The sequence below is a fragment of the Strix uralensis genome, chromosome 2 (genome assembly GCF_047716275.1).
Source record: "Strix uralensis isolate ZFMK-TIS-50842 chromosome 2, bStrUra1, whole genome shotgun sequence".
NCBI classification, from domain to species: Eukaryota; Metazoa; Chordata; class Aves; order Strigiformes; family Strigidae; genus Strix; species Strix uralensis.
Genome location: NC_133973.1, coordinates 20,110,986 through 20,122,166, shown reverse-complemented (window position 1 = coordinate 20,122,166; position 11,181 = coordinate 20,110,986).

The following is an 11,181-nucleotide window of genomic DNA, read 5'->3' as shown; positions in this document are numbered from 1 at the left end:
GTATCCAAAGCACCAACGCTAAGACCTGGCAACCTGTGCTAGAATGAACCTTTAGTTAGTTTGGGATCTACAAACCCTGGCACTAGTCATAGAGCCACAAAATAGCTGAGGTTGGAAGGCACCTCTTGAGATCATCTAGTCCAACCCCCTGCTCAGGCACGGTCAGCTAGAGCAGGTTGCTGAGGGTTGTGTCCAGTCTGATTTTGAATATCTCCATGGACAGAGATTCCACGACATCCTGTAGGATGCTACAGGTGGTCCAACAGCAATGAAAATCTACTGTGTGTCTCATCAGTTGACACAAAACATTGCAGAACAAAACTACCCTCCCCTGCCCATTCTGAACATACACTGATGTCCTTTGTCATAGGAAGTAGGCTGTCCCTCTCTACCTTGCACAGTAAACCTATTTCTGCACAACAGGTTGCTGAACTTTTTATAGTAACTGAGTTGCCAGAATTGCTCCAGTATTGACTATTTCTTGAAGCATCTTTTGGAAATTTACAGAATTATCACCTGGAAAAGCAAAGAGTGATTGCTTGAGATTCTACATTTGTGTTTTCCTTGTTGTACTAAGATGTAGGATCTACTTGGCAGAAGGTTTTGTAGCATTTAAACATAAGAAAGTATTTACAAAGTATTAGCTCCTGGTATAACATCAATCTAAAGTCATGCAAACAAGGAACAAAACTCAAAATCCTCCATGAAGGTAAGCCAAAATCTCTCTGAGAACAATTAATTGCAAATTTGTATTGGAGAACAGCAGTCACATGGACATATCTGGCTTACATTCAGAGAAGACAGATACTATGCTAGCATGACTCTACAAGCCTAAGATTCGGTGCAAATCTTCAAATTAAATCTAGGCTGGTAATTCTAGCTAACTCAGGAAGAGGAGGATCAGCCCACTTTTGAAGAGCCATGGAGATACACTCCAAGTTGCACTAGTCCTGTGACTGTTCTGTAGTGCTATATACCCCATCTAGGCAGTCCCTCAATTCTTAGGTTTATCTGCAAGCAAGATGGTTTTGCTTTGAGAGAAGGCCTGGGTACCATTTCTTTTTCAAAGCAAAGACAGAGGAATGGGAAGTTTTGCCTGGAGGAATATAGCAGTTAAGAGACTTGAAAAGTTCTTGCAGAAGCTTCCTGGGGTAAGACAAGGAGCAAGATGCAGAGGTTTGGGTACAACATCTGTGACTGTGAGGCAAATTACCAGTGAGGCTCCCATGAAAGCTGCTCAAGCTTTTCAAGACCTTTTTTACCAAAAATATCAAATGCAGACAGTGAGACTCAGGTCAGATATCCTAAGCAGATCCCGATGAAAGGAATAATCTATTGCATTACTTCTCATGCAGCAAGACATTATTCCTTATCTCTGCCTGTTCCAGAGTTCTCTACACCAGGCATCAGATTAAATATTGTTAAGGCATGTGAGTCTGGATCGGTGCTAGAGAACAACACAAACCCTCACAGAAAAATAAGACAGCAGTAATCAGGGGACAAAACAGAGACCAATTCAGACTAGCCCCAGTCTGAACAAGGAAGTCCATGAGGCTTCTCTGGGTACTGTGTGCTAAATGTACAAATTGACTTGACAATATAGTCAAAACCACTAGAAAATGCACGGGAAACCCGGCAGCAGATGTAGTGATAGCTTGATAATGACAAGAGACAGAATCTGGAGGAAGTGGAGCAAAAAGCCTCCTTATGCTGTTTGTTTCTACTCTTCTTGGGGGAAAGTTTTACTTTAGAAAATGTACAAGGAGTCTGTGGTTCTCCTCTTTCTCTGAAAATATTATTGCTTATATGGTTAATCAGGTGAAATAGCATCTACTTTCTACAGTGGAGCTCAGTCCACAATTTCTTGGTTATATACAACGTTATTAACAATGTACAAGTCAGGCACAGGTATAGTCCCATTCAGAGACAACATGACATCGTACCAGAGATATTTTGTTATTGTGTCTGAACTAAGTAAAATCACTGATAACCAAGACTCTCTGAAGAGCCTGACTGATAAATGCCTGCTTAGTTTCTCTGACCTGGATGGCTGTTGCTGCTCTAAGTGGTATAAGGCAGCATGCAAACTATGGAGGAAAAGAATAAATTGGCTATGATGTTTTTGCATAATAATGCAAGACAGATGTCACCCAAGGACAAATAAGATGCTGCATATTACACTTTTGGATTTGGTAGGTGAGCTTGGATTTGCAGAAGCTGAAGCACAGAAGAGGTTTATAGTCGAGAGCAACTAATTTTCTGTCATGTATTGGCAAAAAAAAATTAAATAAGTCAAAGGGACCTGGAATAAGTATGTCTCTAAGGATAAGTTCAGTGAAAGCACTAGAAAATTCCAAAACAAGTCACAATTTGAAACCTATTGTTCCCCCCCTCAACCCACCTGAAAAAAGTCTTATAAAGAAAAAATGTAATTGAGAGGATCTAACACCTACTAAAGCAACTGAATGGAGAATGTAACTGTATTTGATGCCAAAAAGAGAAGGCAAGAGAACTGAATAATAAAGTACTTATTGAAGATAGAAATCAATAAACTGAGAAAGCTAGTGCATGAGAGCACTGGGGAGACAACTTTAAGGAAATAAAGAGAAAAGTGGGTAATTGCTTAAAGAAGCACCATAAGAGAACAAACACAAACTATTCCAGGACATAGAAGTGATAGGAAATGTAGCAGAAGTTCTGCTTGATTAAATCATGAGCTCTTTGCTGCCTCCAGCACATGAAAATTGCATATAGATTGTGGACACCAAGTTAAGTAGCTGAGGACATGTTAACATTAACAAAAAAGACTTCACAAAGCAGAAAGACCCAAGTGACAAAGACATCAAGCAGGACAATATTCCATAGGTGTTTGTGGTGGTTTGACCTTGGCTAAATGCCAGGTACCCACCAAGTTGATCTATCACTTCCCCCCCTTCCCCCTTTTTTTTCTCAACAGGGCAAAGAGGGGAAAGAAAATAAGATAGGAAAACAAAACAACCCTTGTGGGTAAAACAACAGCAGTTTTAATATAAGCAAAGTGAAGCAAAGGTCCGTGCACGGAAGCAAAAAAAAGACAACAGATTTATTCCCTACTTCCCATGAACAGGTGATGTCGGCCCTTCTCAGAAGCAGGGCTCCAATACACGTAGTCGTTGCCTTGGAGGACCAAGGGTGACCCCACCCCCTTCCTCCTTTCTCCCAGCTTTATACTGAGCAGACATCATATGGTCTGGAATATCCCTTTGGTCAGTTCGGGTCAGCTGTCCTGGTTGTGTCCCCTCCCAAGATCTTGCCCACCCCATCCCACTGAGGGGGGAAATGTTGGGAAGAGCCTTGGTGCTGTGTAAGCACTACTCAGCAGTAGCCACACCACCAGTGTGCTATCAACACCCTGCCAGCTCTCAACATAAAACACAGCACCATGAGGGCTGCTATAGGGGAAAACCAATTCCCGCTCAGCCAGACCCAGTACAGTCTCCACCCCTTATTCCATACCATTTACGTCATGCCCAGGTCCCACATAATACTCATTTATTCATTCCATAATCTTTCTTCACTCCTCTAGATGTTCAGTGACTTGGCTCCCATCTGTGTTCAGGACAGGAGCAGTATGTTTGACTGTTGGACTCCAGCACCGGCTAGGTTTGGGTCATCATTGCACATATCTGGTTCACTCTTCGTCGTTCCTACTTCCTCCATCACTTCCTGCAACATGCAACTCACCCCACAGATTATTTTCCCCCCAAGGTTAAATGTCCTTGAGGCACACACTGAGTAGCCCCATCCTCCCGCATTACCCACCAAGTACATCCAGGTCCCTGAGCAAAAACAATCCCACGAGTGGGCTTGCCTTTTCCCAAGGGAGGAGCAATTGACACTGCCTTCCCCAGCCATTTCCCTGTGTGTACTACAGGGACCTTATCTCCTCCCACAGTATGAAGGGGTTTTGTTTGGGCAGGACCAGGACGGTTAACAGATCCTCTGGTGTTAATTAGCCAAGTGGCTTCTGCTAAATTTATATCCCAGTGCTTCCATCCCCCATTGTCCAATGCTCTCAACATAGTCTTCAACAGTCCATTGTATCTTTCAATCTTTCCAGATGCTTGTGGGTAATAAGGGATGTGATACACCCACTCAATGCCGTGTTTCTTTGCCCAGGAGTTTATAAGATTATTTCAAAAATGGGTCCTGTTGTCTGATTCGATTCTTTCAGGAGTACCATGTCACCATAAAATTTGCCTTTCAAGACCTAAGATGGTATTTCGGGCAGTGGCATGATTTACAGGGTATGTTTCGAGCCAACCAGTAGTTGCTTCCACCATGGTGAGTAAGTAGCGCTTGCCTTGGCGTGTTCGTGGCAATGGCCCAATATAGTCAATTTGCCAGGCCTCACCGTATCGAAAACTCAGCCATCGCCCTCTGTTCCAGGGAGACTTTACTCGTGTGGCTCGCTCGACTACAGCACATGTTTCACATTCATGAGTGACCTGTGAGATGGCCTCCATGGTCAGGTCCACCCCTCAATCACGAGCCCATCTGTACATTGCATCTCTTCCAAGATGCCCTGATGTTTCATGGGCCCATCAAGCTACAAATAGCTCACCCTTGCACTCCCAGTCCAGGTCCGGCCGAGCTACTTCAATTTTGGCAGCCTTGTCTACTTGCTCATTGTTTTGATGTTCTTTGGTGGCACAGCTTTTGGGCACATGAGCATCTACATGACGTACCTTTAGAGCCACATTTTCCACTCGTGCAGTGATGTCCTGCCACAATGCAGCAGCCCAGATGGGTTTACCTCTGCGCTGCCAATTGGTCTTCTTCCACTCCTGTAGCCACCCCCACAGGGCGTTAGCCACCATCCAGGAGTTAGTGTAGAGATACAGTACTGGCCACTTTTCTCGTTCAGCAAACTTTAGGGCTAGTTGGATCGCTTTTACTTCTGCAAACTGACTTGACTCACCCTCTCCTTCAGTGGCCTCAATGACTTGTCTTGTGGGACTCCACACAGCAGCTTTCCACTTCCGATGGTTTCCTACCACATGACAGGATCCATCAGTAAACAGAGCATAACACCTTTCATCTTCTGGTAACTCATTATATGGCAGTGCCTCTTGAGCACAAGCCACCTCCTCAGGCAATGCTCCAAAATCTCTACCTTCTGGCCAGTCCATGATCTCTTCCAGGATCCCTGGACAGTTGGGTTTTCCCAGTCGAGCTCGTTGCGTGATTAACGCTACCCATTTACTCCAAGTAGCACTGGTTGCATGGTGCGTAGAAGGAATGTTTCCTTTGAACATCCAATGTAATACAGGCAGTTGTGGTGCCAAGAGGAGCTGTGGTTCTGTACCAACAACTTCTGAAGTGGCTCGAATCCCCTCATATGCTGCTAGTATCTCCTTTTCAGTCAGAGTGTAGTGGGCTTCTGATCCTCGATATCCCCGGCTCCAAAATCCTAATGGTCGACCTCAAGTTTCACCTGGTATCTTCTGCCAGAGGCTCCATGTGAGGCCATGCTCCCCAGTTGCTGTGTAAAGTACATTTTGTACAGCTGGTCCTGTCCGAACAGGCCCAAGAGCTACTGCCCGAGCTATCTCCTGTTTAATGAGCTCAAAGGCTTGTTGTTGCTCAAGACCCCACTCAAAATGGTTCTTCTTTCAGGTTACTTGATAGAGAGGGCTTACAAGCTGACTGCAACCTGGAATATGCATCCTCCAAAATCCCACAAGTCCTAAGAAAGCTTGTGTCTCCTTCTTGTTGATTGGTGGAGACATAGTTGCTATCTTGTTGACAACATCCATGGGCACATGACGGCGTCCATCTTGCCGTTTTATTCCCAAGAACTGAATCTCTTGTGCTGGTCCCTTGACCTTGCTTTTCTTTATGGCAAACCCAGCTCTCAGAAAAATTTCAATTACTCTTTGTCCTTTCTTGAACACTTCTTCTGCCTCATTGCCCCACACAACGATGTCATCGATGTATTGTAGATGTTCAGGGGCATCACCCTTTTCCAGTGCAGTTTGGATTAGTCCATGACAAATAGTGGGGCTGTGCTTCCACCCCTGGGGCAGTCGATTCCAGGTATACTGGACACCTCTCCACATGAAAGCAAACTGTAGCCTGCACTCTTCTGCCAAAGGAATTGAAAAGAATGCATTGGCAATGTCGATTGTGGCATACCACTTGGCTGCCTTTGACTCCAGTTCATATTGGAGCTCTAACATATCTGGTACAGCAGCACTCAGTGGTGGCATCACTTCGTTCAGGCCATGATAGTCTACTGTTAACCTCCACCCTCCGTCAGACTTTCGCACTGGCCATATTGGGCTACTAAAAGGCGAATGTGTCTTACTGATGACACCTTGGCTCTCCAGTTGACGAATCAGTTCTTGGATGGGAGCCAGAGTCTCAGTTTGTGCGATACTGCCTCCGGTGCATGGTCCTTGTAGCAATTGGCACCTGTTGTTCTTCAGCTCGCAACAGTCCTACAACAAAAGGATCTTCCGACAGGCCAGGCAGATTAGACAACTGTTTGACTTTCTCTGTGTTCACACTGGCCACACCAAAAGCCCATCGGTATCCTTTTGGGTCTTTGAAATACGCCCTCTTGAGGTAGTCAATGCCCAAGATACAAGGGGCTTCTGGGCCAGTTACAATGGGATGTTTTTCCCACTTGTCCCCGGTCAAGCTAACCTCAGCCTCCCGTACTGACAGTTCTTGACATGCCCCTGTCACTCCTGAGATCCAGATAGGTTCTGCCCCTCTATAACTTGATGGCATTAATGTACACTGTGCCCCAGTGTCGATTAAAGGCTGATACTTCTGTGGATTTGATGTGCCAGGCCATCGAATCCACACTGTCCGATACACCCGATCATCCCTTTCCTCCTCCTGGCTGGAGGCAGGGGCCCTCTATTCCTGTTCTTGGTCAGAGTATTCACTGTCTGACCCTTGCCATGCCAGGCCGGAGATTCCTTCATCAGGACCAAGGGAGGTGATCTCAGTCTTCCTGTATCTGGGAGATCGCTGATTACTTTCTTGTGGTTTTACACCAGCTACATTAACAACCTTCTTGGATGTCGTCTTCTTGGCAGGGGTCTTTCCTCGCAATTCATGTACACGAGCTTCCAACTTAAAGGTGGGTTGACCATCCCACTTCCTCATGTCCTCCCCCTGGTCACGCAGGAAGAACCAAAGTTCACCACGTGTCATGCGCCTGGGTTTCCCTTTCCCTCTGACTGGGGCGGAAAAGAACTGATTTCTTGGGGTGCTCCTGACATCCAGGGCGCTCACCCATAGAGATGAGGAGGTACCAAGACTCTCTTCAAAGTTCTGAAGCCAGGAAGAGACTGCCTCCACAGTTGGTGTGCATCTTAGTCCTTCTCCCACATCCATTTCTGGGTAGTACATTGCAGCCAAGCCAGCAGAATACGAGGATGGCGCACCTTTAATCACCTTCCTCCACATGGCCCGTGTGCACAGGACATCCTCTGGATTTTTAGGGGCTTCATCATTATCTGGATCACCCTAGATGACTTCCAGCACTGCTGATTCTCTCAGGTACTGGACACCTTCATCTGCAGTAGTCCACTTCCCTGGGGAGTTGTCCATAAGATCTTCCTTGAAAGGATATCTTGCTCTAACACTTGAAAGGAGCTGTCTCCACAGACTGCAAATTGCTGTCTCTTTTCCAATTCCCCTTTCAATTCCTCAATTTCTAGCAAGGGAACCCAGCTGTTGGGCTTTCTTACCTTCCAGTTTTTGAGCATCAGCCCCATTATCCCAGCATCAAAGCAGCCAGGCAGCAATCCGCTCACCTGGCTGGCGGCTATAGTCTTTCCTCAGGTCTCGCAGTTCTGATGACGTCAGGGACCGGGTAGTTTCCGCCTCCTGTTTCAGTTCTGTTACTCCGTCTTCTGACCCCTTTGCTGAAGGACCAGCTTCTTCCTCTTCTTTCTCCTCCCTTATTAATCGAGGGTATGGGCCTGTTGTTCTCCTTGTCCACTGTTTCTTTTTTACTGGGGCAATCTCTGCTGTTGTTGTTATTGTTTGAGTTCCCATCTCCACCACAGTCCTTTGAGAGCACTGAACTGCAGCTCGATAAGCACAGGCCAGGCCCCAGTACAGCGCTAGGAGTTGCTGATTTTCACTGGGATAGGCAAGGCACCCTTCTATCAGGTGTTATGTCAATTTTGCGGGGTTGCTTGCCTGTTCAGGTGTAAGATCCCAGGCTACAGGAGGTGATAACCGTCCCAGGAATCTGCCCAAATCCTTTCACTCCCCCTGCCACCCAGGGACAGGCCGCCTCAGGGCACATTTTGGTATTGACTCACCCAAAATTTGCCTTCTCTTACACCAAAACATACCGAGCTCCACACAGCCCACAATAGGCGAACAGCATTAATGAACAGTATCAAAGATCTAACATAAGGATGAATAAGTACCTCGGGAGCCTGCAGAATAAAACCACTCATGATGTTCCCAATTTCTTCCAGCATGTTCCCGAGCTTAGCAAAATAAAGGTAAACAGCGCAATCAACAAACCCGTGACCAGCACAAGAGCCTGTCACTTAATAATTGTTATAGCTATACCACAATTAATATAAAACTGCCGTTGTCTTGCCCCACGTTGGGCGCCAAAAAACTGTGGTGGTTTGACCTTGGCTAAATGCCAGGTACCCACCAAGTTGATCTATCACCTCCCCCCCTTCCCCCTTTTTTTCCTCAACAGGGCAAGGAGGGGAAAGAAAATAAGATAGGTAAAAAACCCCAACCCTTGTGGGTAAAACAAAAGCAGTTTTAATGTAAGCAAAGCGAAGCAAAAAGACAACAGATTTATTCTCTACTTCCCATGAACAGGCGATGTCGGCCCTTCTCAGGAAGCAGGGCTCCAATACGTGTAGTCATTCCCTTGGAGGACCAAGGGTGACCCCACCCCCTTCCTCCTTTCTCCCAGCTTTATACTGAGCAGACGTCATATGGTCTGGAATATCCCTTTGGTCAGTTCGGGTCAGCTGTCCTGGTTGTGTCCCCTCCCAAGATCTTGCCCACCCCGTCCCACTGTAGGGGGGAAATGTCGGAAAGAGCCTTGGTGCTGTGTAAGCACTACTCAGCAGTAGCCACAACACCAGTGTGCTATCAACACCCTGCCAGCTCCCAACATAAAACACAGCACCATGAGGGCTGCTACAGGGGAAAACCAATTCCGGCTCAGCCAGACCCAGTACAGTGTTATATTTACTACAAGAGAACCCAGAAAAGTATTATTTTCTCATCAGAGAAGAAAAGCTATGACAAATGATGCCAAGAAGGCTAGACCGAAAAATACAGCTGAAAGAAATAACAACTTAGTAAACCAAGGTTTTTGATGAACTAATAAATACCCTTAGGGCATTTGCCCCATTTTCCAAAGTCTGCAGGAAAATTATTTATCTTCTTCATTTCAATCCCAGTGTTTAAAAATCAGGATTTTAAACAAATCTTCTTCAGAATCTGAAGTTACAGTCTAATTTAGGGGGTCCTAAACATAACTTTTTGTCAACTTTTTTTTTTATTCCATATTTAGTGAACAGAAAGAAAATAAAGAGCTGTTCGACAGCATTGCAACACCTGCTATTACCAGAAGATAAATTGCTCACAGACTAATCAGAAAGCAGATATCATCACTATTACCGAGAGCACCCTATAAACATTATGAGTGAAAGTCCACACAATAAACAGGTGCATTTTCATCTATAGTCACATCTAGTACTAAAAAGCACAAGTGACATTCAGTCAACAGTACATTTGACTAGAGAGTCAGTCTGAAACAGCAGTGTCAAGGCAGAGCTGTTGCAACAGTCCTGGAACAGCAGTTTATACTCCCAGCCTTTTATTTTTTACAATTTATTTTTTGGTCAGAATGTGCAAATAGCTCACAGCAACACCCATCTCCTTTTAGTAACTCTCTCACAATGATTGTTCAATAAACAGTCAGCATTTTCCTAGCCATTTTACAAGGCCACAGAAGAATACGTGGAGGTTTGCAGTCTAAAATATTTGCCTTCCTTAAATTTGGTTTCAGTGCAAATAAAATCAGTATGAGATCACCAAAAGTGTTCTTGCAACTAAGGAAAAAAGCATGAGTAAATATAAAAACATCCTCAAGTTGGTTATTTTCCAGGCCAAATTCCTACAAAAGACAAAATACACAATTTGGGTTATTCTTTGGGTTACACCAACATGCCTATCCCATTATGAAATCAGCATGACAGAAAATATTTTAAGTTATTTTCTTCGCATTCCCAAAATACTGAACAGATCAATTGCAAAATTAAATCCAGGCAGGAAATGGGCACTTTCTCAGCAGCTAGCCCAGGAGACCCCAGCTCGGGCAGGAGCTAGCACTACTAGCCCCTGCGGGCAGCTCTTGGGCAGCGTGGGGAGGGCTCCTGCACCCACCTGTGGCACTGGCCCAGCAGCTGAGCTCTGCTCCACACTGGTCCCTGCTTCTGGCAGGGAGGGATTTGGCAGAGGTGCACCTGGCTGCAAGCCCAGCTCAAGCCTTTCTGACAGAGGAGGAGTTAAACCCCTGGTGAGCCACTGAGGCAGTGCCAGGCTTTTCCCTCCTTCCCCTCGCTCCCCTGAGGTGTGTGTCTCATGGCTTTTAGCCCTTTGGTGTGCAGCTCCTAAGACCAAGAATCATGACAACACACCATTCTTTAGTGATGGCATGCAGGGAGGAAACCGTCAAAGCCCATGCCTAGTTTTCCATCCTGAGAGAAGAGTGCAGAGAGCTTCCCATATGACAAAAGCCTGTCTTTCACCAGCCACAATCAGCAGTTAAGATACCCAGTGACAGGCAGTGTGAATGGAAAAAGTAATTAATCTCACTATTAAGCTGCAACAACCCAACATCATGTTCGCTCTCTTAGTCTTATTGTTCCTCTCTGTCAACCCCCTTCTGCAGGCTCTCCCATTTTCCTCTCTGCTTCCATACAAAATCATTCAACTCGCAGATCTCTATGTCTTATCCCAAGCACCAAGGGCTTCCTTTCTCAGCATACACATGGTCCCACTGCTTGGCTAATCCTATCTTCTTCTTTTCAAAGATGATGCTATTAGCAGAGCTGACAGGCCCACTAGAATAGTTATCACCTGTTGGCAGCTTGGATGTAATACATACTCCTGTGGTCAAAAGCTCCA